The sequence below is a fragment of the Gossypium arboreum genome, chromosome 2 (assembly GCF_025698485.1).
Source record: "Gossypium arboreum isolate Shixiya-1 chromosome 2, ASM2569848v2, whole genome shotgun sequence".
Lineage (NCBI taxonomy): Eukaryota > Viridiplantae > Streptophyta > Magnoliopsida > Malvales > Malvaceae > Gossypium > Gossypium arboreum.
Window position 1 is genome coordinate 100,387,918 of NC_069071.1, and position 25,748 is coordinate 100,413,665.

Below are 25,748 nucleotides of genomic sequence, written 5' to 3' on the forward strand. Positions count from 1 at the left end.
TAATATTGCCTAAAGTTGTCGTTTATACTGACCATTCCACTCTTTGCCACCTTTTGACTAAAATTGATGCAAAACCTCGACTCATTCGATGGATCTTATTATTGTAGGAAATTGACTTGGAGATTAAGGATAAGAAAGGAGCTAAAAATCTTGCGGCTGATCGTCTTTCCAGGCTTGAAAACTCAAGTACCAAAGAACCAGATGACATTGAAATAAAGGATTCATTCCCTGAAGAACATTTTTTTGCTATATCTGATTCTAAGGTACCTTGGTTTGCAGATATTGCAAATTTTTTAGCCGTTAACATTATCCCAAAAGGGTTGACACATCAGCAAAAGAAGTGATTCTTCACTGATGTGAAAAACTACTTCTGGGAAGACCCTTTATTTTCCGTAAACGTACAGATCAAATTATTAGGAGATGCGGTACAAGGATAGAAGCATTGAAAATCTTTGAACATTGCCACTCAGGACCAACTGGAGGACATTACGGTGGAATAAAACTACACATAAAGTCCTCGAATCAGGTTTTTATTGGTCTACTCTATTCAAAGACCCCAATAGGTATGTCACTTCTTGTGACAAATGTCAAAGGACAGGTAATATATCCAAACGTGATGAAATGCCTCAGACATATATGCTGTAATAGTCCGATTTTGACCCTAGTCAAAATAGTGGTTTCGGGACCACAAATCCGAGTTTCAAAAATATTTTAATATTATTTTCTGCATCTGTGATATGTGAATTTATATCTGTACAATTTTTTTGATTTAATTTGTTTGTTTCTCTGCTCGATTTGCAAAAAGGACCAAATCGCGTAAGTTGTAAAAGTTGCCTATTAGTTGGTAAAGTACCTAAGTGCTATGGTTTGTTAAATTTGAAGCCCTTGCATGTCAATAGGACCATTACGTAATAGTGGGAGACATGGTTTGGCAATTTGGTAATTAGAAATAATTTTAATGGATGGTTAGGTAACTTATGTATTAAATGAATAATAATAAAAAAAAAACATTAAAGTGGCCATTTTATCATATTCTTCAACTGAATATGAAGTGAAGAAGAAGCCACTGAAGCTTCAAAACTTTCAGCCCTTGCATCAGTAAATAGGTTAGTTTATTTTGTTTGGTTTTTTATAATTTCTGCGTTTCTGTGATCGTTGCTTTGTGTTCTTCAAAATCCATGTCTAAATTTCTATTTTTGTTGAAGATTATGAAATGTGCCATTGATGATTATATGAGCTTTGTAGTTCTCTTATATGGATTATGAAAGATATATGTTAGATTATCATGTTTTGTTCTTGAATTTTGATAACATGAGCTATTTGAGCTAATTTGTGAAAATGAGGTTTTGAAGGACTAAATTGTGAATTAAATGTGTTAATTGGGCTTGTATGGAAGCCATGTATATTTGGCCAAGCTATAGTTTTGGTGAATTTTTACATATTTGTGATTTGGTGAAAAAAGGACTAAATAGTCAAAGTTTGAAATTAAAGGGCTAAAATGCAAAGTACTCTAAATATGTGTTCATGGATTATTTTGAATGAAATAAATGATTGAATGGTTGAATATGGATTTAATTAGATCAAGAACAAAGAAAATCGGACTTAGATTGAGGGAAGTCCAAAGTAGACGAATGGTCGACTCATTTCCGTCCGAAATCTGAACGAGGTAAGTCAAACTACACTTATGTGTTAAGTTGATTAAATTCTATGTTTATAAACTCTTATCTGCATTGGACGGCCTTGAGAGCCTAATAAAAGAACGTTGGCATTGATCTAAATTACGTGTAAGACTATGTCTGGGACATCGGCATCGTATCTGTTTTCGTAAAAGACCCTGTCTAGGACAGAGGCAACGATACTGAAATACGTGTAAGACCATGTCTGAGACATCGACATCATATCTGTTTTCGTAAAAGTCCTTATCTGGGACAGAGGCAACGATACTGAAATACATGTAAGACCATGTCTGGGACATCAACATCGTATCTGTTTTCATAAAAGCCCCTATCTAGGACAAAGCAATGATACTAAAATACGTGTAAGACCATGTCTGGGACATCGACATCGTATCTATTTTCGTAAAAGACCTTGTCTGGGATACAGGCAATGATACTGAAATACGTGTAAGACCATGTCTGGGACATCAGTATCGTATCTGTATTCGTATAAGACCCTGTCTAGGACAGAGGCATCGATACTGAATTACATGTAAGACCATGTCTGGGACGTCAGCATTGTACTTGTCTATGAATATTTATTTCGTTTCTGGATTGTCCGATGATAAAATATGAGATATGAAATGTATAATTCATACAAGTACGTTCGTATCGTACTTAATTTCTGAATATGAAAGACTCTGTTTCAGCGAAGTAGGTTCAGAATCATGGAAATGAATATGATATGCTTACAAGCAAATGAGCATGGTTAAGTTTATGAACAACTCTGAGAAATGGCTATGAATTCTTATTGTTTTTTTGAACTACATATATATGCTTTATGTAATTAAACCATTTGTGTTTGGCTTACTATGCTCTTTTAGTTTACTTTGTGTGATTTCTGCCTGTTTTACAGTTATCGTAGCTACTAAAGGCTCGGGATAGTCGAGTATCGTCACCACACTATCAAACTTATTTTGGTACTTTTGAAGTGTAAATATTTCTAAGTATGGCATGTATAGGCTAGTATGTTTATGTATTAAGTTTTGAATTGTATATATGTTATGCCATGTCAATTGGCTAGCAAATGTTAAGTTTTGTGCATAGTTTTCTGAAATGTGTTATGTTCTAATATGAAATGGTCATCTTTAAGCATGGAATTGGTTAGAAATGTTGTTATAATTGTTGCATATTAATGATTGTAGGATTGGAACCATATGGGGTGGCAATTTGGCTTAAACCAAGCCTGCATTGTACCACACGACCAGGGAACACGGACGTGCCTTGTGGCCATGTGAGAAAGTCAGTAGCAAGCAAAATTTTACACGGTAATGGCACACAGCCGTGTCTGTTGGCCATTTTAAAAATTCAATATAGGACCTCTTTTTGGCATGGTTGGACCACATGGACGTGTCTTGTGCCCGTGTGAGTCACACGACCTAGTCACACGAGCGTGTGACTTTGTCAGTTTTGAAAAGTTTGATTAAGTTCTGAAAATTTTGAATGGGTTTGGTTTAATCCCAATCTTTCCTAAATGTATGTTTTAAGTCTTGTAGACTATATTAAAGGTTGAATTGTGAATGAATATTTATGTATTGATATTATATGATATCAGCAACTCTGTATTGTTCGGTAATGTTCTGTCTGTTTGGTGACACCCCTTACCTATTTCGACGATGGTTACGGGATAGGGGTGTTACATTTTATTGGTATCAGAGCTATGGTTTAGTCGGTTCTAGGACTACCATAGTGTATGTGAGTCTAGATATACATGTCATATGTCTGAAATCATGATAGAGTGTTGAATCTTGACATTGAAATGTACTTTTATATAGCAAATGGATCCTAATAGAGTCGTAGCTGACGATGTTGAGAGTAATGCATCTGCTCCCGCGCAAGGGACGGTGCAAGATGATTCTCGACCGGCTACGAGTAGTCGTGATAGTGAGGCTAAGCAAGCCTTCTATCAGTTGATGAATGATTGGTTCACCCAATACATTAGAACCAATCCAACTGTTCAACAACCTCCACCCCCGATTAATCCTTCTCAAATTCCTGTTATGCCCTCGGTGAGTCCAGTTCAACAAGTAGACCACATATTGGTAAGACTAGAAAGTATAGGGCTGAAGAGTTCCGAGCTACAATGAATAATGATGCTACAAAGAGATCTTCGAGTAAATCCTTTCAATCTGGATCAAAAAAATTCTGAGATGATCAGAACCGTTCAAATACTAATATGGGCCATTTGAACCGAGATCGAGCTAGATCGTATTCGAACACCAGAGCCCCTGTTACTTCTATTACAAGTGTTGAAAATGTTTGATCTAAGAGACCTGAGTGTAAACATTGTGGTAAAAGACATCCGGGGAATTGTATGTTGAATGATCGAGCCTATTTTCGATATGGATCTCGGGATCATTTTATAAGAGATTGTTTTAAACCTGCTGAGCAAAAGAATGTACAGAATCCTAGACCGAATAACACCTCAGCTAGAGGTAGATCTTCCAGAAACATAAGAAATGCAAGTGGTGGTCAAAGAGCTACTAGGGATACTGCTATTAAATCTGAGGCCAGAGCACCTGCTAGGGCCTATTTAATCCAAGCTCGTAAGGAAGCCTCGTCTCTAGACGTGATTACTGGTACTTTCACTCTCTATGATACTTCTGTGATTGCATTGATAGACCCTGGATCAACGCATTCTAATATCTGTATAAATTTAGTGCACAGTAAGACTTTGCCTGTAGAGCCTACTGAATTCGTAATTAGAGTATCGAACCCCTTAGGCAAAAGTGTTTTAGTTGATAAAGTCTACAAGAACTGTCCATTAATGATTCAAGATACCTGTTTTTCTGCTAATTTAATGCTACTGCCTTTTGACGAATTTGATATAATTTTGGGAATGGATTGGTTAACTTTGCACTATGCTATTGTGAATTGCAAACAAAAAGTCATTAACTTAAGATGTAAGAATGATGAGATAATTCAAATTGAGTTTAGTGATCTGAATGGGCTACCAGCTGTAATATCTGTAATGAAAGCACGGAACTATATAAAGAAAGGTTGTGAAGCCTACTTAGCTTATGTATTAGATTCAAAGGTGAATGATAAGAAAGTTGAATTGTGTCTGTTGTCTGTGAATTTTCTGATGTGTTTCCTAAAAAACTACCTAGTTTGCCTCCGATTCGAGAAGTCGAGTTTGGCATTGAATTAGTTCCTGGTACTACTCTGATTTCGATAGCTCCATATAGAATGGTCCCGACTGAACTAAAAGAATTAAAATCTCAGCAGCAAGAATTGACCGATCGAGGATTTGCTAAACCGAGTTTCTCACCTTGGGGTGCTCCCGTTCTGTTTGTGAAAAAGAAAGATGGCACAATGAGAATGTGTATTGATTACCGTCAACTTAATAAAGTGACTGTAAAGAACAAATACCCTCTGTCCAGGATCGATGATTTATTTAATCAGTTGAAATATATTTTCAAATATAGATTTAAGATCGGGTTACTATCAGTTGCGAGTAAAGGACTCTGATATTTTGAAAACTACTTTTAGAATAAGGTACGACCATTATGAATTTTTAGTTATGCCTTTCGGATTGACTAATACGCCTGCCATCTTTATGGATTTGATGAATAGAATTTTCAGATCGTATTTAGATCAATTTGTTGTTGTATTTATTGATGACATATTGATTTATTCACGTAATGAATCTGAACACGCTGGGCATTTGAGGATATTGCTACTGACTCTGCAAGACAAACATTTATATGTAAAGTTTAGTAAATATGAATTTTGGTTGCAAGAAGTTGGTTTTCTGGGTCATATTGTATCAGCTTCCGGTATCCGAGTTGATCTGAATAAGATTTCAGCTATTCTGGATTGGAAGCCTCCGAAGAATGTATCTGAAGTCTGCAGTTTTTTGGGACTTGCCTGTTACTATAGACGATTTGTAAAAGGCCTCTCTATGATTGCAACTCCTTCAACAAAGTTGCTACAAAATGATGTGAAATTTGAGTGGTCTGAAAAGTGTCAGAACAGCTTTGATTAGTTGAAAGTTTTACTGACCGAAACTCTAGTTTTGGCTCAACCTGAATCAGGTAAAGAATTTGTTGTGTACAGCGATGCTTCATTGATTGGTCTGGGATGTGTGTTAAATGCAATAAGGTAAAGTCATTGCTTATGCTTCGAGACAGTTGAAGCCACATGAAAAGAACTATCCGACACATGAAAAATCTGGCGTCACTATCTGTTTGGTGAGAAATGTCACATGTTTTCCGATCATAAAAGTCTGAAGTATTTAATGACACAAAAAGATTTGAAACTGCGAAAGAGAAGATGGTTAGAACTGTTAAAAGACTACAAGCTAGTTATTGATTATCATTCGGGAAAAGCAAATGTTGTTGCTGATGCTTTAAGTCGGAAATCGTTGTTTGCGTTGCGTATAATGAATGCTCATTTGAATCTGCCTGATGATGGTTTAGTTTTAGCAGAACTAAAAGCAAAACCCTTTTTTATACAACAGATCTGTGAAGCTCAGAAATCTGACAATGAATTGATAGCTAAACGAACTCTGTGTGATTCTGAATTTTAGGTTGATGTTAATGATTGTTTGAGGTTCAGAAATAGACACTGTATTTCAAGAAATCCAGAGTTAATTCAGTTGATTTTGAGTGAGGCTCAAAGTAGTAGATTCTCTGTACATCCGGGGAGTACGAAAATGTATAACGATTTGAAGCAATTATACTGGTGGCCAGGAATGAAAAGAGATATTTTTGATTTTGTTTCTACATGTTTGATCTGTCAACAAGTTAAAGTTGAACATCAAGTGCCATCAGGTCTGTTGCAACCGATTATGATTCTAGAATGGAAATGGGATCGAGTGACCATGGATTTTGTTTCGGGTTTGCCCCTGTCTCCAAGAAAGAAAGATTCGATATGGGTTGTAGTTGACAGATTAACGAAGTCAGCTCATTTTATTCCAGTGCGATATAATTTTTTTTCACTTGATAAATTAGCTGAGCTTTATATTTCTGATATTGTGAGACTGCATGGTGTACCATTGTCAATTGTGTCAGATAGGGATCTGAGATTTACATCGCGATTTTGGAAGAAATTGCAAGATGCTCTGGGTACTAAATTGCATTTCAGCACTGCTTTTCATCCGCAAATGGATGGTCAATCTGAATGAATTATTTAGATACTTGAGGATATGTTGAGATGTTGCATTCTCGATTTTGAAGGTACATGGGAACAGTACCTACCTTTGATTGAATTCGCCTATAATAACAACTTTCAATCGAGTATTAAAATGGCACCGTATGAAGCCTTATATGGTAGAAAGTGTAGAACTCCGTTATACTAGTCTGAGCTCAATGAGAATAAGATTTACAGTGTTGATCTGATAAAAGAAACAGAACATAAAGTGAAAATAATCCGAGATAGTCTGAAAGTTGCCTCTAATCGTCAGAAGTCTTATGTAGATTTAAAAAGAAAAGATATCGAATATGAGATCGGTGATAAAGTGTTTCTGAAGGTATCTCCATGGAAGAAACTATTCCGATTCGATAAAAAGGGCAAGTTGAGCCCGAGATTCATCGGACCGTATGAAATCATTGAGTGAGTTAGCCTGGTTGCTTATAGATTAAGATTACTGCTGAGTTAGAAAAGATTCATAATGTATTCCACGAATTGATGCTTCGATGATACAGATCTGATCCTTCACATGTAATTTCTCCGTCTGATATTGAAATCCTTTCTGATATGACTTATGAAGAAAAGCCGATTTGAATTTTGTCTCGTGAGATTAAAGAATTACGTAATAAGAGAATTCCATTAGCCAAAGTACTGTGGCATAAACATGGAGTAGAAGAGGCTACATGGGAGCCTGAAGATACAATGAAACAACAATATCTGAATCTGTTTAATGGTAAGATTTTCGGGGACGAAAATCCCAAAGGGGGGAGAATTGTAACAGTCTGATTTTGACCCTAGTCAAAATAGTGGTTTCGAGACCACAAATCCGAGTCTAAAAATATTTTAATATTATTTTCTGTGTCTGTGATATGTGAATTTATATCTGTACAATTTCTGTGATTTAAATTGTCTGTTTATGTGCTCGATTTGCAAAAAGGACCAAATCGCGTAAGTTGTAAAAGTTGCCTATTAGTTGCTAAAGTACCTAACTACTATGGTTTGTTAAAGTTGAAGCCCTTGCATGTCAATAGGACCATTACATGATAGTGGGAGACATGGTTTGGCAATTTGGTAATTAGAAATAATTTTAATGGATGGTTAGGTAATTTATGTATTAAATGAATAATAATAAAAACAAAACATTAAAGTGGCCATTTTATCATATTCTCCGACTGAATATGAAGTGAAGAAGAAGGCATTGAAGCTTCAAAAACTTTCGGCCCTTGCATGAGTAAATAGGTTAGTCTATTTTGTTCGGTTTTTGATAATTTCTGCATTTCTCTGATCGTTGCTTTGTGTTCTTCAAAACCCATGTCTAAATTTCTATTTTTGTTGAAGATTATGAAATGTGCCATTGATGATTATATGAGATTTGTAGTGCTTTTATATGGATTATGAAAGATATATGTTAGATTATCATGTTTTGTTCTTGAATTTTGATAAAATGAGCTATTTTAGCTAATTTGTGAAAATGAGGTTTTGAAGGACTAAATTGTGAATTAAATGTGTTAATTGGGCTTGTATGGAAGCCATGTATATTTGGCCAAGCTATAGTTTTGGTGAATTTTTACATGTCTGTGATTTGGTGAAAAATAGACTAAATTGTCAAAGTTTTAAATTAAAGGTCTAAAATGCAAAGTACTCTAAATATGTGTTCATGGATTATTTTGAATGAAATAAATGATTGAATGGTTGAATTTGGATTTAATTAGATCAAGAACAAAGAAAATCGGACTTAGATCAAGGGAAGTCCAAAGTAGTCCAATAGTCGACTTATTTCCGTCCGAAATCCAAACGAGGTAAGTCAAACTACACTTATGTGTTAAGTTGATTAAATTTTGTGTTTATAAACTGTTATCTGCATTGGACGGCCTTGAGAGCCTGATAAAAGAACTTTGGTATTGATCTGAATTACGTGTAAGACCATGTCTGGGACATTGGCATCGTATATGTTTTTGTAAAAGACCCTATTTGGGACAGAGGAGACGATACTGAAATACGTGTAAGACCATGTCTGGGACACTGGCATCGTATCTGTTTTCGTAAAAGACCCTGTCTGGGATAGAGGCAATGATACTGAAATACGTGTAAGACCATGTCTGGGACATCGGCATCGTATCTATTTTCGTAAAAGACCCTGTCTGGGACAGAGGCAACGATACTGAAATACGTGTAAGACCATGTCTAGGACATCGACATCGTATCTGTTTTCATAAAAGACCCTGTCTGGGACAGAGGCAACGATACTGAAGCACGTGTAAGACCATCTCTGGGACATCGGCATCGTATCTGTTTTCGTAAAAGACCCTGTCTGGGACAGAGGCAACGATACTGGAATACGTGTAAGACCATGTCTGGGACATCAGTATCGTATCTGTATTTGTATAAGACCCTGTCTATGACAGAGGCATCGATACTGAATTACATGTAACACTACGTCTAGGACGTCGGCATTGTACTTTTCTTTGAATATTTATTTCGTTTATGGATTGTCCGATGATAAAATATGAGATATGAAATGTATAATTCATACAGGTACGTTCGTATCGTACTTAATTTCTGAATATGAAATACTCTATTTCAGCGAAGTGGGTTCGAAATCATGGAAATGAATATGATATGCTTACAAGCAAATGAGCATGGTTAAGTTTATGAACAACTCTGAGAAATGGCTATGAATTCTTATTATTGTTTTGAACTACATATATATGCTTTACGTAATTAAACCATTTGTGTTTGGCTTACTAAGCTCTTTGTAGCTTACTTTATGTAATTTCTGTCTGTTTTACAGTTATTGTAGCTACTGAAGGCTTGGGATAGTCGAGGATTGTCACCACACTATCAAACTCATTTTGGTACTTTTGAAGTGTAAATATTGCTACGTATGGCATGTATAGGCTAGTATGTTTACGTATTAAGTTTTGAATTGTATACTTGTTATGCCATGTCAATTGGCTAGCAAATGGTAGGTTTTGTGCATAGTTTTGATACATGTTTTGAAATGTGTTATGTTCTAATATGAAATGGTCATCTTTAAGCATGGAATTGGTTAGAAATGTTGGTATAATTGTTGCATATTAATGCTTGTAGGATTGGAACCATATGGGGTAGCAATTTGGCTTAAACCAAGCTTGCATTGTGCCACATGGCTAGGGAATACGGGCGTGTCTTGTGGCCGTATGAGAAAGTTAGTAGCTAGCAAAATTTACACTATCATGGCACAAGGCCGGCCGTGTTAAAAAGTCAGTATAAGACCTCTTTTTGGCACTTTTGGACCACATGGGCATGTATTGTGCCCGTGTGAGTCACACGGCCTAGTCACACGGGCATGTGACTTTGTCAGTTTTGAAAAGTTTGATTAAGTTTTAAAAATTTTGAATGAGTTCGGTTTAATCCCGATCTTTCCTAAATGTATGTTTTAAGTCTTGTAGACTATATTAAAGGTTGAATTGTGAATGAATATTTATGTATTGATATTATATGATATCAACGACTCTGTATTGTTCGGTAATGTTACGTGCATGCGGTGACACCCTTACCTATTCCGGTGACGGTTACGGGATAGGGGTGTTACATATGCTCTTATGTGAAATATTTGACGTTTGGGGCATCGACTTCATAGGTCCATTCCCTAGTTCATTCGGGAATAAATACATCTTAGTAGTTGTTGATTATATGTCTAAATGGGTTGAAGCCCAAGTTTTACCTACTAATGATGCTAGAGTAGTAGTACGATTCCTTAAGAAACTTTTCTTTCGATTTGGTTCACCTAGAGCAATTATCAGCGATAGGGGTACTCATTTTTGTAACGCCTAATTTGACAAGACCCTCAAGAAATACGGAGTTCATCATAGAACAACTACCCCTTATCACCCTCAAACTAGTGGCCAAGTCGATGTGACAGCCCTAAAGTGACCCTAGTCGGAAAGCGGTTTCGGGACTGCTAAACCGAGTCACCAAATTATTTGAATGTGATATTTATGGTCTAAAATATGTGAATATGAATGTGCAAAAATTTTTAAGCTTCGATTTAGTAAATTGCATGTGAATTTAGTCAAAAGGACTTGTGTGACACTTTTGAAATGTGATAGGCTAATCTACAAGGATCTAATAGTGCATGTAGTCAAAGGGAGGACTTGCATGTCAATTTTCCCCCTAACTAGTAGTGGCGGCCATGAGCATGAGGATGGACAAAATGATATGGGGTGAAACATGTTGGAAACATGTTGTGTTAGTGGGTTATGGGAGAAAGAAAAGAATAAAGGGTTTGTAATAAAGAAATGAATGGGAAGGGTGATGAGAAAAAAAAAAGTTGTCTCATCCATGTTCTTCCCCCTTTAGCCGTGACTTGAGAAAGAAAGAAAAGAAGAAGTTGGTTCTTCTTGGCCGTGAATTGAAGGAGGAAGAAGAGGGGAAGTTCGGCCAAGGTGGTTCTTGGGATTAAGGTATGATTAATGCTCTTTCATTGAAAATCTTTGTATATTTGGAGTGGTCATCAAGTATAGAAGCTAGCTCATGGCAAATGTTTTTGTAAATTTATGAAGATGACATTCGGTCATGGATGGTTGTATTTTTTTATGTTGTTTTGATGCTTTAGAGTATTGAAGGTTGATTATAGATAAGTTGAGCTTGGTAAAATTGAATAGATGTGGCTTAATTGCTTAATGACAATCGGCTATGTTGAAGTGAAAATGTTTTGCAAATTGGTTATGGACATTCGGTTAAGGGAGAGTATTTGTGTTAGAAATCAAGATTGGATAGTGAGTTAGGCATGTGATCTTTGTGTTCGATTATTGAATGGAAAACTAAAGGGATGAGGTTGCATGTTGAGCTTGTATTGAATAATACAAATGAATTGCTAATGTGAGATGTTATGTGTTAATATGTGAATTAAGTGATAATTGATAATCAACTAAGTAGCTACATGGCATTTAGATATATATTATAGTAGCTGATTTTGGATTTGATTCTCATTGTGAATTAGTAGTTGATATGGAGATTAGACCGAATGAAATTTAAAATGTTAAAGAAATTATTTCGCTAAGTGCTAACCTTGTTTATATTAGCGAATGTGTAAATGTATACCATGAAGTGGTTTAGCTTAAAGTGAATCAAGGTTCTTGGAAGGTGAATTGCGGGGATGGTTTAAGAAATGAATCTAATTTTGTTATGTATGTGATGACATTGCGAATGTAAATTGAGTTGTTGAATTGGTTGATTTAGTTCACGAGCTCAAGGAATCAATCTTGCATAGCGGGAAGGCGAATATAATTGAATAGCCGTTTGAAATTGTTCAACAGTATCCGGGTAAGTTCTCAAGTGTTTGAACTTTACTTTAGTATACTTGAAGATTGTATAAACTTAGTAGCGAGAAGGATGAATTTATATAGTTTAAGTGCCGAACTAGTCTTGACAGATTTGAGTTACTGCAGTGTTGTAACTTTGAAAATACACCAAAAATTGTAGAAGGCGAGTTCGAAGTTGAATAAAATATGAAAATGAAGCTTATTGAATCTAGTGTCTTATAAAAGAAACTATGTAAGCAAAGGAATTTCCTATGAAGGTATATTTAAAGTTGTGCGGGACAGTGTCGGAATGACTCCGAAATCCCCTGTTCTGTTTTTGAAAAATCATTATAATTTGTAAAAAAATGGTTATAAGATAAGATTTATATGCTTAGACTCCTTAATGAGTCTAGTTTCAAATGGAACCAAATAGAACACATTATGAATTCTGTACAATGAAAAATTCGATTCGTAGCGAAGAGTGGTCAGATTAGTCAAACAGTGAAACAGGGGAAACTTTAAGAAAAATCTGGTATTGATTGGCCAAACATAAAATTCTAAAAATTTTATGGGTGAAAGATACATGAGTCTACATTCGGGAAAATTAACGGCAATTGATTTTGAGTTTTGTAGCTCCAGTTATAAACAACTTAGTGACTGTTGGTCAGAAAAACTGCTTGTAGTGAATATGTGATTTTGTTGTAAACTTTGATGAAACTATTTGAGTTGCTTATAAGCTATTGCTGAAATTGATGTACAAGAAAAATATGAAATATGTATGATATACATATGTGTGTGATAAGGCCGAATGGCCAATGCGATGAATGTGAAAGTGTATGTATATGTGATAAGGCCTAATGGCCGATGTGGTGAATGTGAAAGTGTATGTAAGGCCTAATGGCGATGTGGTGAATGTGAAAGTGTATGTATATGTGATAAGGCCTAATGGCTAATGTAAAATATATGTGTGATATGCATATGTGGCAAAGCTGAATGGCTAATGTGAATGTTGTAACATGTGATTAAATGTACATTTAACTTGGAATATGTTCCGGGTGAGACCCGATGACTACGTGTGGAGATTATGACCGGGTAAGACCCGATGACTACGTGTGGAGATTATGTGCAGGTAAGACTTCTTTTATAAAATTGCTTATAAAAATACATAATCGAAAGGTTAAACAGTATGTACTCCAAGTTTATATGTGAGCTTGATTTAAACTAAACCATAAGGTAGTTATGTGATGTATCTGAGAGCAATCTATGAGACTATTCCTATGATTATGATGAGATGTGCATATTTGGATAAAGGGTGGTATGCCCGAAGGAAGAGTGAAATAGAAATACGAACAACTATGTTATAACTTGATTGTTATCTGTTGACGCTGCTTGAAACTTACTAAGCATTGTAATGCTTACTCCGTGTACTTTGTTTCCTCTGTTTTATAGATCTCATTTGGAAGCTACTGAGGCTCGGGGATCGTCAACAACTAGTCACACTATCACTATCCACTGTTTGGTACTGCTATGTTTTGGAATATCTTATGGCATGTATAGAATAGACTAGTAGTGAGAGGATATCTTGGTTAATGTATAGGACTACCCTTTTGGTGTAGGTCATGTACCCTTCGGTTTTGTGTAAATTTGGATAGCCATGCGAAAATGGCTTAGATATACTTTGATCATAGCATTATAATCATTGTATGTTGTTTGTCAAGAGGTATGGAAATGTTGGTAACGGTTAGCCATGGGAATGGTCATTCATGATCACTTTTGGTATATGTATGACAAACTCTAGTTGATCCATGAAGGATCATGAAATAGGTAAAGTTTACCTTAAAATAGATGCTGGTAGCAGCAGTGACGTGAATGTGAAAAATCACTAAAAATAGTAGAAAGGAATTAAATAGTGAATAAATTATGTAGTCGAACCTTGATGAATCTATTTTCATAGGAAAGTAACGAAACGATCATATGAACAGTATGTTAAGAGATATTTAAGTTTTCGTGAGACAGGGCCAGAACGATTTTTAGATTCCCTGTTCCAACTTTGGAAATTCATTTTAAATTAACCAGAGATAATTAGGAGTCATGCCATATATATATAGATTCCTCTTTGAGTCTAGTTTCTATAGAAACAAACGGCATCAGTATTGAAGCCCTGTACAGGGAGATATCCAATTCGTAACGCACGAAGGTCAGTGTAGTCGATCCCTGCAACAGGGGAGACTTTAACCAATAAACTGTACTAATTGGCCTGACCAATAATTCTAGAAAAAAAATTGTAGATGCATATATGAGTCTAGTTTCAGGGAAAAATTACGAAACTGGTTTTCGAGTTTTGGAACTCAAGATATGATTTTTTTTTAAAGTGACAGTGACGCGGTTAGCCAACTGCCTGGAAAATTTTTAAAATGGACTGTAAAAGTGAATGGTTTAAGCCGTTAACCCCTCGTGTCCAATTTCGGTAGCGGACTCGGAAACGGGGTGTTACAGTCGAGGTAGCGAACTGAGAGCTTAAACGTATCCTAGAAAAGACAGCAAAATTAAATAGGAAGGATTGGGCGATGAAAGTAGATGATGCTTTATGGGATTATAGAACTGCTTTTAAGACTCCCATAAGAACATCACCTTACAAACTTGTTTATAGGAAAAGTTGTCACCTACCGGTTGAGTTAGAACACAAGGCATTCTGGGCTATAGAATTTCTAAATCTTGACCCCAAACTTGTAGGTAAAAACAGGTTGATGCAGTTGAACGAGTTAGATGAGTGGCGAACCAATGCATATGAAAATTTGCGCCTATATAAGGAAGCAACAAAGCACCGCCACGACGCCCGTTTGAAGCAACGAAGGCAATTTAAAGTTGGAGATCTTGTCCTGTTATATAACTCGAGGCTCAAATTATTTCCTGGAAAGCTTAAATCGCGATGGTCAGGTCCTTTCGTAGTTCAAACCGTGTTTCCATATGGCACAATAGAGGTAAGTCATCCATCACAAGGCACTTTTAAGGTAAATGGACATCATCTTAAAATGTATAACGGTGAGAATTTCAAAAACAATAAAGAGGAGCTACAGCTCCACGAAATTACCTAAATATACCCACAAGGTCGAGTCGAGCTTAGACTATAAACAAGCGCTTCTCGGGAGGCACCTTGAGCAGTAACAATGTTAACTTCTTTAAATTTTAGTCTCTAACATTTAAAACACTAACTGAGTCACTGAACATAGGATTTCCAGAACCACACGGCCAGGAACACAGACGTGCCATAGGCCGTGCACATACCACGGGATACAACACGGCTATGCGATACGGCCGTGCGATGTGGCTGTGGGCAATCCTGCCAAAGTAACACAGGCGATCGACACGACTGTGCCCACCTACCATGGTCGAGCCTGTCAAAATAACACGAGAGTTTGCCTTCATACACGGGCGTAGGAGAAACGAACAAATATCAACACGGTCGTGCAACATGGCCGTGTACACTAATTCGCCCAATTTCGAAAACCACGAAACGCACGGGCTAAGATGAGAGCACACAGGCGTGCCTTATGGCCGTGTGCCCCAATTTCTCTATAAACATCTATTATTTATTTTATTTTATTTTTATCTCTACATTTTGAAATTATTTATTTCCATTTAATACTATTTTATCCTGAGTTTTTACAATTTTTATTCTTCGGCTATTTCATTACGAGTAATTATGCCTCAGTATACCTCCTAAAGAGTTCTTGATTTTATCACAGTCATAAAGAACTCCAAAGCTCGTCATCAAAAAGGAACTAAAAACTCCAAGGGCAAAGGACTTATGGATTAATGAACCTCTAACACCACCGGAGTATCCTCCTCCACCCTCATCATTACTTTGGCCGATTATTCTTCATAACTCCAATTCAAGGAATCCATTCATAACTCAGGAAGTTTCATTTCTCTCCTTATCTTATGATCTTATATGTACATTTTTCAGTATATTTATCTTTGTACATTGAGGGCAATGTACTTCCTAATTGTAGGAGGGTTATTTATTTCTTTATCAAAAAAATCCCTAATTTCTGTCTTATTCTAATGTGATCTTCTCATATCACTATTAGAAAAAAATTTGATTAATTTATGATTTTTATTGATATGTCTTGAATTAAAATATAGGCATTTATGTAATGATTGTTTAAACTTTAAGACATTAGGGAATCAAGCATGATAAGTTGATTTTTGAAGAATTAAAAACTTTTAGGTTGTTTCCCTAAGTTTAGGTATTATCTTGAGTTGAAATTCACAAGTTTAAACATCAAAAAGCCATAATATTTGTGAGATCTTGAGCCTTTAAAGCATATTTTATTCCTTTCATGCTCACTTTCATTATGAGTGCATCAGCTTTGATTTGTTATTCTAGAACTTGCTTGATTATACATGTCAAGACCACACCATTTGATTTGATATGTCAAGATGATAAAGGCACTTAGGTTTAACCCACTTACTCCACAAAAGCCTACTCCATAATTAACCCTTAGTGAACCCCTTTTGAGCCTAACAAGCCATTAATTGATTTACCCTCAATATTAGCCCATAACCCATTATTGTTGAAATCCTTTAATTTGATCCCTATTTTTGTCGAGATTTGATTTGAACAAATTGCTTAGTTATGTTTTGTGCTTCTAAATATTTGACTTGTTCTTTAAAAAAAATTTGCTTCAATACATATTAGTAGTAATTCGTCATTTTTGAGCTTAAGTGTTAATTCCATATTCTGAGAAGAAGCTTACTTGTAGTCAACTGATGACTAGTTATTTTTCTAGCTAGGTAATTTTTCAATTCAATCTCGATTCTAACCTTTTCCTTCATCTTGTGACCACACCCCCTAACCAAAGCCATGTTACAACCCTCTAAAGACCTTTTTGATTGATGAATCAGCTCAATATATAGTGGTGGAGATTTGATTTTCAAGCAAGCCTATGGTAATAACTTTTCATATTGACTAATGAGTGCTTTAATTGATGTCCTTAAACACCTAGAGTGATTTGAATGAATCTTTAGTGAGGATGTTAAACTCTGTGATATTTTGATCGAAGGTAATCACTTAGATAAGGGAAGACACCAATGTTTTCGTGATAAAATGCTCAACTTGGAATGTTTGAAACTTTGATGTACTTTTAGTTGAATTCTTAATGTATTAATACTTATGGATTATTTTGAGATATTATTGATAGGGATTATAAATTGAGAAGAATTTATTTTGCTTATGAATTGAGGATTTTTGCTTGAGGACAAGCAAATGCTTAAGTGTGGGGGTATTTGATAAACCGTAATTTATACATATTTTTATCCCATGCTTAGCACATTTATGGATGGTTTCTCCTTAGAATTGGTGAATTCAATGCTCTTAATCCTTTAATTGCATGTTTTATACTTAGGTGAGCATAGGAGAGTAAAAAGAGCGAGAAACGGGCCGAAAACGGAGAAAATGGACCCACGTGGGAAATCAACACGGCTTGGGATTTCTCACACGGGCGTGTCATGTGACACCCCTAATTTGACCCTAGTCGAAAGTGGTTTTGGAACCCCAAAACTAAGTCACAAAAATAATTAGATGTTATATTCTATGCTTATTGTATGTGGAATTTGTATGTGTGAATATTTCGTGCCTTGATTTTATCAAGGCGGTGTTAATTTATAAGAAAGGACCCATGTGATAAGACTTGAAAATGTGATAGGTGAAATTTAAAGTGGTCAAATAATGCATGAGTTATTGACATGAGGGACTTGCATGTCAAATGGACCACTTTTAATTAGTGGCCGGCCATAATGATAGTTGATAGATATTATATGCATTTTATTTTAGCATGATAATAGTTAATGGCTTTATATTATGAAAGAAAGAATAATTAAAAGAAGGAAAGAGTGATCGAAACAAGGTATGTTCATCTTTCTTTTCCCCATTTCCGTAACTAGTGAAAGAAAAAAAGAGAAGAAGAAGCCAAGGCATTTGGCCATGGTTATTTCATAAATCAAAGGTATGTTAATGTGATTTTTATGTAATTGTTTATGAAATTAAATTGATAAGTGTCTTGTATAGTTAACCCATGGTTTAAATTCATGAATTATTGAACATATGTGCATTCGGCAATTTCTTAAATTGTGATAATTTGATAGCTTTTGGAAGGTGTTGTTTAGATGTTAAATTTGCTTGTATAATGGCCGAATGAGTGTAATGTTAATGAATTGATGGAGTTGTGACTGTATAAATTTCCTTAGTTGAGGCAAAGCATGTATTCGGCCGTGTGAGTAAAATGTTAGATTTTGAACTTTTGAAGTTTTAAATTATAAATGGTTATTAGATGAGCACTAAGCTTGTTAATCTTTGTTTGTGAAGTTGTCAATTGATATCTTAATTAGGGAATTGAATATTGTTTATAATTTGAGGTTATTGAAAGTCGAATTAGATGATAAATAACGATCGGCTATTGTGTTTATGTGAATATATATATGCTGAATGTAGTCTTGGATAAGTAAATTTTGATGTATTAGATTGGTAACATGGTTTTGCCGATTGTGAAAATGTGATAAAGGTGCCAAGAAATAATTTAGTAAAGTAAATTGAAATGAAGTTTTGCTGAATGTGTTTATTGGTGTGTGAAAATTTGAATTGTAACGTTAAATCGTTAGTATGTGTTCTATGATTTCCGAATATGAATTAAGGTAAATAATGTGGAGAAGGATGAGTTGAGTTGTAAAATTTATGTATATGGATTAGTGGTTAATGGACAATCGGTCAAAGTGGTTAATATGCATTTGTATATGTTATAATGGCCGATTGTAATCAAGAATAAAGATGTGAATGAATGGTTGTTAATGAGTTGTCGTATGTTTCTTATTAAGAAAAACTATTAATGTTTGAATCTAAATAAATTAGTTAAGTAATTAAACAAACCAATTTATTTTACCTAGCTCAAGAGCGAAAGGAACTTAACTCGGAAAAAGGGAAAAGCGAAACAAATGGAATAGTCGATTCGTAGTTGTCCGACGACATTTAAGGTAAGTTCTTAAGTATTTGAGTTTGATTCCTTTGTAAGTCCTAAGTTTTAAAACAGGATGAATATGAATTATGTATATACGTTAAGGTTAATGACTTTTCTAAATGACGGCATATATGATATTATGTTTTAAATATGTGAATGAGAACTTTACAGAGTAAATTGTATAAATCTGCTAGGGACAGCAGCAGTAGCGTGTTTTGAAAAAATTGCCATAAATTGTGGGAGTTGAGTTAAAAGCTGGATAAATTATGTAATTAAAGCTTGACGTGTCTAGTTTCGTATAAAAGAAATCGTGTAAGTAAAGGGGTTGCCGATAATGAGATTTTCAAAGTTGTGTGAGACAGAGTCAGAATGGCTCCGAAATCCTCTGTTCAGTATTTGGAAAATCATTATAAATCGTACAAAAATGATTATAAGATAAAATTTTATGCTTAGACTCCTTAATGAGTCTAGTTTCAAACAAAATAAACGAAAACATATTTTGAATTCTGTACAATGAGAAATTGAATTCTTAGTGAAGAGTAGTCAGAGTAGTCAAGCAGTAAAATAGGGGAAACTTTAAGAAAAATCTGGTATTGATTGGCCAAACCAAAAATTCTGAAAATTTTTTGGATAGAGGATATACGAGTCTATTTTCAGGGAAAATTAACGGTACATAATTTGGAATTTCGTAGCCCTAGTTACAAATAATTTAACGACTGTTGCTCAGGAAAACAGCTTGTAGAGAATTGTGGTCATGTTGTAAACATGGATAAAACTTGTTTTAGTTGCTCATAAGCTATTGATTAAACCCATACGTGAATTCTAAATTGTGATGTTATAAAATGATATATGAGTGTTAGATGGATCTTTGATATTCAAATTTGTGAAATTGTAAGTTTATAAGTATTTGAATATGAAATGATAGTATGGCTTGAAATTGAATTATTCATCGGAAAATGATAGATGTAGATTCAGCCAAGACAAAGTGTATACATGAAAGTATATGTGGTATGTGAAGTATATTTGGATAATTGTGATGTGAATACATGAAAATTTATATTTTGATTTAGGATTTTATGTGATGAATGTGAACATGCGTATGTGTGATAAGGCCGAATGGCCAATGTGATGAATGTGAAAGTGTATGTATATGTGATAAGGCCGAATGGCCAATGTGATGAATGTGAAAGTGTATGTATATGTGATAAGGCCGAATGGCCAATGTGATGAATGTGAAAGTATATATATATGATAAGGCCAAATGGCCAATGTGATGGAAGTGGAAGTGTATAAGCGTGATAAGTCCCAAGAACATTTGTGTCGATCTTGATCCAGGTTAAAACCCGCAGGCTTTATCGAGAATATTATCTGATTAATGTCCGTAGGCTTCGTGCTCGTACTATATCCGAGCTTTAAAGACCCGACGGCTAAATGCTAGGATTCAAGTAAGACTTTGATATTGAGTATCTGCAATAAGTTACCATCAAATAAGTATTATGTATTTAAGATGTTCAGGTACGTATTACTTACTCATCGGTGGAGTGATTTGAGGTGAATTATCGATATCAAAGAGGTAGGTAAATGTGATTAATATTATAACTCCAAATATGAGAATGATCTAATTGGTAATGGTATGCTTGTATAATGAAGTATGTGATGAAATATTCTTATGTATTAGTGCATATTCTGCCCAAAAGCCTTATGATTTGAGTATGGGTTGGGTTCAGCTAGATGTGCCAATACAAGGTAAGGATTATGTTTTGTAAGCTTACGTATATGTGATAAGGAATATGTTTGGTTCTTTATGTGCCTACGGTAATTTAGTACTTGTCATGTTGAAATACTTAATAATATGGATGTGATTATGAACAAGTGGAAAGGATTATTGAAATTTGAAAATTGATGAAGAATGTGCTTTGGAAATATTTGACCATCTAGGTCATTATTATTCGAAAGTATATATGTGACAGCCAAGTGATGCGTTTATTGATATTATAGTTCGAGATGAAGCTCTAGATTAACTTCATCGAACTGTTGAAATGAATGACCAATGATAGTGAATGAGAACACTTTGTTTTGCTTAAAACTTACTAAGCTTACAAAAGCTTACTCTGTTCGATCATGTTTTGGTTTATAGGTTGTGGATTCTGACTACCAGTTCGGGGATCATCACGCTTCGTCACACTATCTACCATTACGGCAACTATGTAATTAGACTTAGCTTATGGCATGTATAGGATAGACAATATAGTAGAATGATATTTTGACTATTGTATATAAGCCATATGAAAATGGCATCTTTGAATGTTTACTTATAGAATTTTATTCTTCGATCGATTCCTAATTTACGTAACGCCTCATCCTATTACAGCGGAGTTACGGGATAGGGGTGTTACATGTCATACGGCTGTGTCCCTTTGGCAGGATTGAAGCACGACTTACACGGGTATACTACAAGCTCGTGCCTATTAAATAGCCCTAACCACGGGCTGGAGTAATCGCACGCGGGTGTGTCACACGGGTGTGTCCCTACCGAGCCCAAGTATAACCCTATTCAGAAAAGGCCAATTTTGGAAGCAAGGAATTACTCAAGGAAAGCCGATTGATCCATCTCAGAAGCTGGATTCATCATCAAGACTGAAGATCTCCCTTCAAGTTCCTTCAGAAGTTTTGGGTTTTCTTATGTTTTGTTATATTTATGCTTTTGAGATGTTTTCTTTCATAAGTATGAACTAAACCCCCTAAATACCTAAGGGGAATGAAACCTAAGATGGATCTTGTTACTATTATCTAAATTGTATGATAAATATTTGACTTGTTCTTAATTATGTGTTCTTAATTCTTGTTTTGATATTCTAGGATATTGATTCAAGTTAAGCTCTTATTTAGAGGAGGAATAGACCCTGTCTAAGAGTAAATTTTTCATAATTAAGCGGAGTTGATTGCACACCTAGAGATAGGGTGATAAGATTTTGCTGGATTAGGGTGAAACCTAATAAGGGAATCCATAGACCGAGTTAATTCAATTCTAGGGTGTTAAGTAGAAAGAGATTTCAATTATTCAACCTAGGGTTAGACGTTATTAGTATCGAGAGAGATAATAATATAACTTAGAGATTTCTACGGATCATGTAACACCCCTACGCCCGAAACCGTCACCGGAGTCAAGCTTGAGGTGTTACTAATCTTACCTTTTAAACAACTCTAAACCACTTATTTTAATTTTCAGAATAAACTATTTTTCTGCGTCATGGTTGCTTAAAAATTCATTTCTCGAGTTTCAAAACTCGAAACTAAGATCCGTAAATTTTTCCTAAAACTAGACTCATATATCTATCTTCTAATTTTTTTCTAGAATTTTTGACTTATCCAATTAGTACAGTTTATTAGTTAAAGTTACCCCTGTTTCAGAATTCGACTGCACTAGCCTTTAATTACTAGATTCAATAAGGATTCTAACCATATAATGTAAACCACCTAATTATTTTTGTAAAATTTATGGTGAATTTCTAAAGTTGGAACAGGGATCCGAAATCGCTCGGCCCTATTTCACCAAAACTCAGATACCTATAAAATACAAAACCTTTACTGTTTTGCTTATTCCATATGAAAATAGACACAACGAACTTTAATTTCATATATTATTCACCATCAACCCATGTCTCTACAAGTTCTTGTGATTTTTCAAAATCCGTTATTCGATACTTGAATCATTTTTAAGTTACTTTCACATTTTCTTAGTTTTCATGTGATAGTTTCTACTTAATCATACATACTATTAAACATGTATATCATCAGCCACTCTATTAGCTAATCACCAGCAAGTATTTACACATCATTCATTGATCATATCATATCAAAAGAAACCAAGTTCCTATACATGCCATACACAAAACGAAACGTCTAACTATACCAATGTGATTTCTTCGATAGTGTGATCGAGTCTCCGACGTTTCCTTCGATCCCCGAGTGGCTTGATAAAAACTATAAGAAAAAGAAAATAAAGAGAGTAAGCACTAGGCTTAGTAAGCTTACAAGCAAATAAATTACAACATTCAACATAATGAATAATTATACATAATGTCACCTAGCCTCATAAACTTTCTTTACTTCTCATTTTCTACCTTCTTCTTTACTCACTTACCTTCTTTCTTACCTGACCTTTCACTATTTATAAATATAATCTACCTTCCCTTTTGCTAATAATTCACTGTAATTTAACGTGTACAATGACCCGTTGAACCACTCGGAATACTAAGGATACTAGGGTCATTCCTGTCTATCAATATCTCGCCAATGCCATGTCTTGACATGGACTTACATGAATTATTCTGTCTCCAATGCCATATATATATATATATATATAATATGGGCTTACATGGCTCATTCCTGTCTCCAAAGCCATATAAGCGATATGGACTTACATAGCTCATTTCTATCCTCATCACATCTGTCAACCCCAATATTCTAACATTCCTAAGGTTCAAACGGGGCTTCCTAATGCTTTTTCTCTATCACTTCGCCTTTAATTCGACTTTAAATATTCAAAGAAAATAAGTATATAAATGCTGAAAATTGACAATAATAATGTAAAATAAAAGAATATTGCATTTATTTACTGTAAACTTACCTCGATACAAAATGTGACTAAACTTTACAATTTAGTCCTTTACTTTTTCTTTTCCCCGATCTACTCCCAAATTTCGCTCTTCTTGATCTATAATAGCAAATTTAACTTATTTAATATTCACATTTATCAAAACATTCCTTGACCCAAACTTTGGAAAAATTACATTTTTGCCCATAAACTTTCACATATTTGCACTTTTTCCCCAAGGCTCGTAATTTAAACTTCATCCTATTTTATTATGTTTTATGACATGCTGATCATTTTTCCCTTCTATGACAACATCAAATTCACACTCTAACATGTACTTATGACTATTAGGTATTTTTACCGATTAAGCCCTTTTACTCGTTTTCACTTAAAACCGAGTAGCACAAGTTGTCTAACATAATTTAAAACCTCATATTCTATCATAAAACATCAAAATAAACACTTTTCACCTATGGTTATTTTTCCAAATATGAACCCTAACTTAAATTATTGCTAGCATAAGCTTTATCGAGCTACTAGGACTCCGAAAACGTAAAGAACATTAAAAACGGGGCTTGGAATCACTTACTATGGAGCTTGAAAGCTTGAAACAAACCCTAGCTATGGAGAACCCTTGAAATTTCGTCCTAATGAAGAAGATGATGAATTTTGTGTTATTTTTCCCTTTTTATTTCATTTAATATCCAAATGACCAAAATGCCCTTCCTTATTAAACTTTCAAAAATTCCATCCATGTCCTATTTTGTCCATGAACTTAGGAATTGGTCAAATTGTTATTTAAACCCTCCTAATTAATATTCCAAAGCAATTTCATACTAAAAACTTCTAGAATGCAAGTTTTGCAAATTATTCGATTTAGTCCCTAATCTCAACTTAAGCACTTTATGCATAGAATTTCATCACGAAATTTTCACACAATCATGCAATCATATCATGAACATCAAAATAATAATAAAATAAATTTTTCTACCTCGGATTTGTGGTTTTACAACCACTGTTCCGTTTAGGCCCTATTTCGGGATGTTACAGATCAATTCAAATGAATAAATCATCTGATTCAGAGTCAAATAACAAGTGAAGTCTAGGTAGATTTTTCCTTAGGTATTGTCTTAATCAATCGAATTTTCCCAAAAGTATTTTCCTAAATTTTCTTTCTGTGCATTCTTAGTTAGTAATTAGTTTAGATAACCAAACCTCTTAATTTTTAGGCTAGAAAATAAAAAGAAAGTAAATACTAGTACTCGTAGTTCCTTTGGGTTCGACAATCCGGTCTTGTTGAACTATACTACTATTCAATAGGTACACTTGTCTTAATCGTGACAATAAGTTAGTCTCAAGAACAATTCTTTCATAAATTTTTAAAACCTGTTACGAATATCACGTATCAATTATCATTGCACAAATCGATTCATAACCATCCACAAATGCTAACATGCTATAAATCAGACTTACCAAAATGAGCTAACTGTTAAACCGATTATACATTATAATTTCTACTTCTCATTGCCGAATCATTTCACTAAACATCACAAACATATTTACTAAGAACATACTTACCAAAATATGCTTATCTCATGTTAAATTTCTAAATCATCAATTAACCTAATAATCAAGCCGAACCATTTAGCCAAATACCACACATATATGCACCATGAAATATACTTTATTAACAAGCCTATGTCAAGACCGAATGCATATAAGCATTAATATCAAGTTTAAGCCATTTTCGCATGGCTAAATATATACACATTCAAAATAACTAACACAAAGACTACCCTATACATGCCATAAGTTCGAGTTCAACTTATAAAGTATCGAAAACAGTCAATAGTGTGATAGACTTTGCTGACGATCCCCGAGCTCGTAACTTGATTCCAAAATCTATAAAATAGAGACAAACATACACTCATAGTAAGCTATCATTGCTTAATAAGTTATAACCAAATAACAACTCAAAGACATTATCAACACATTTTAACCACAC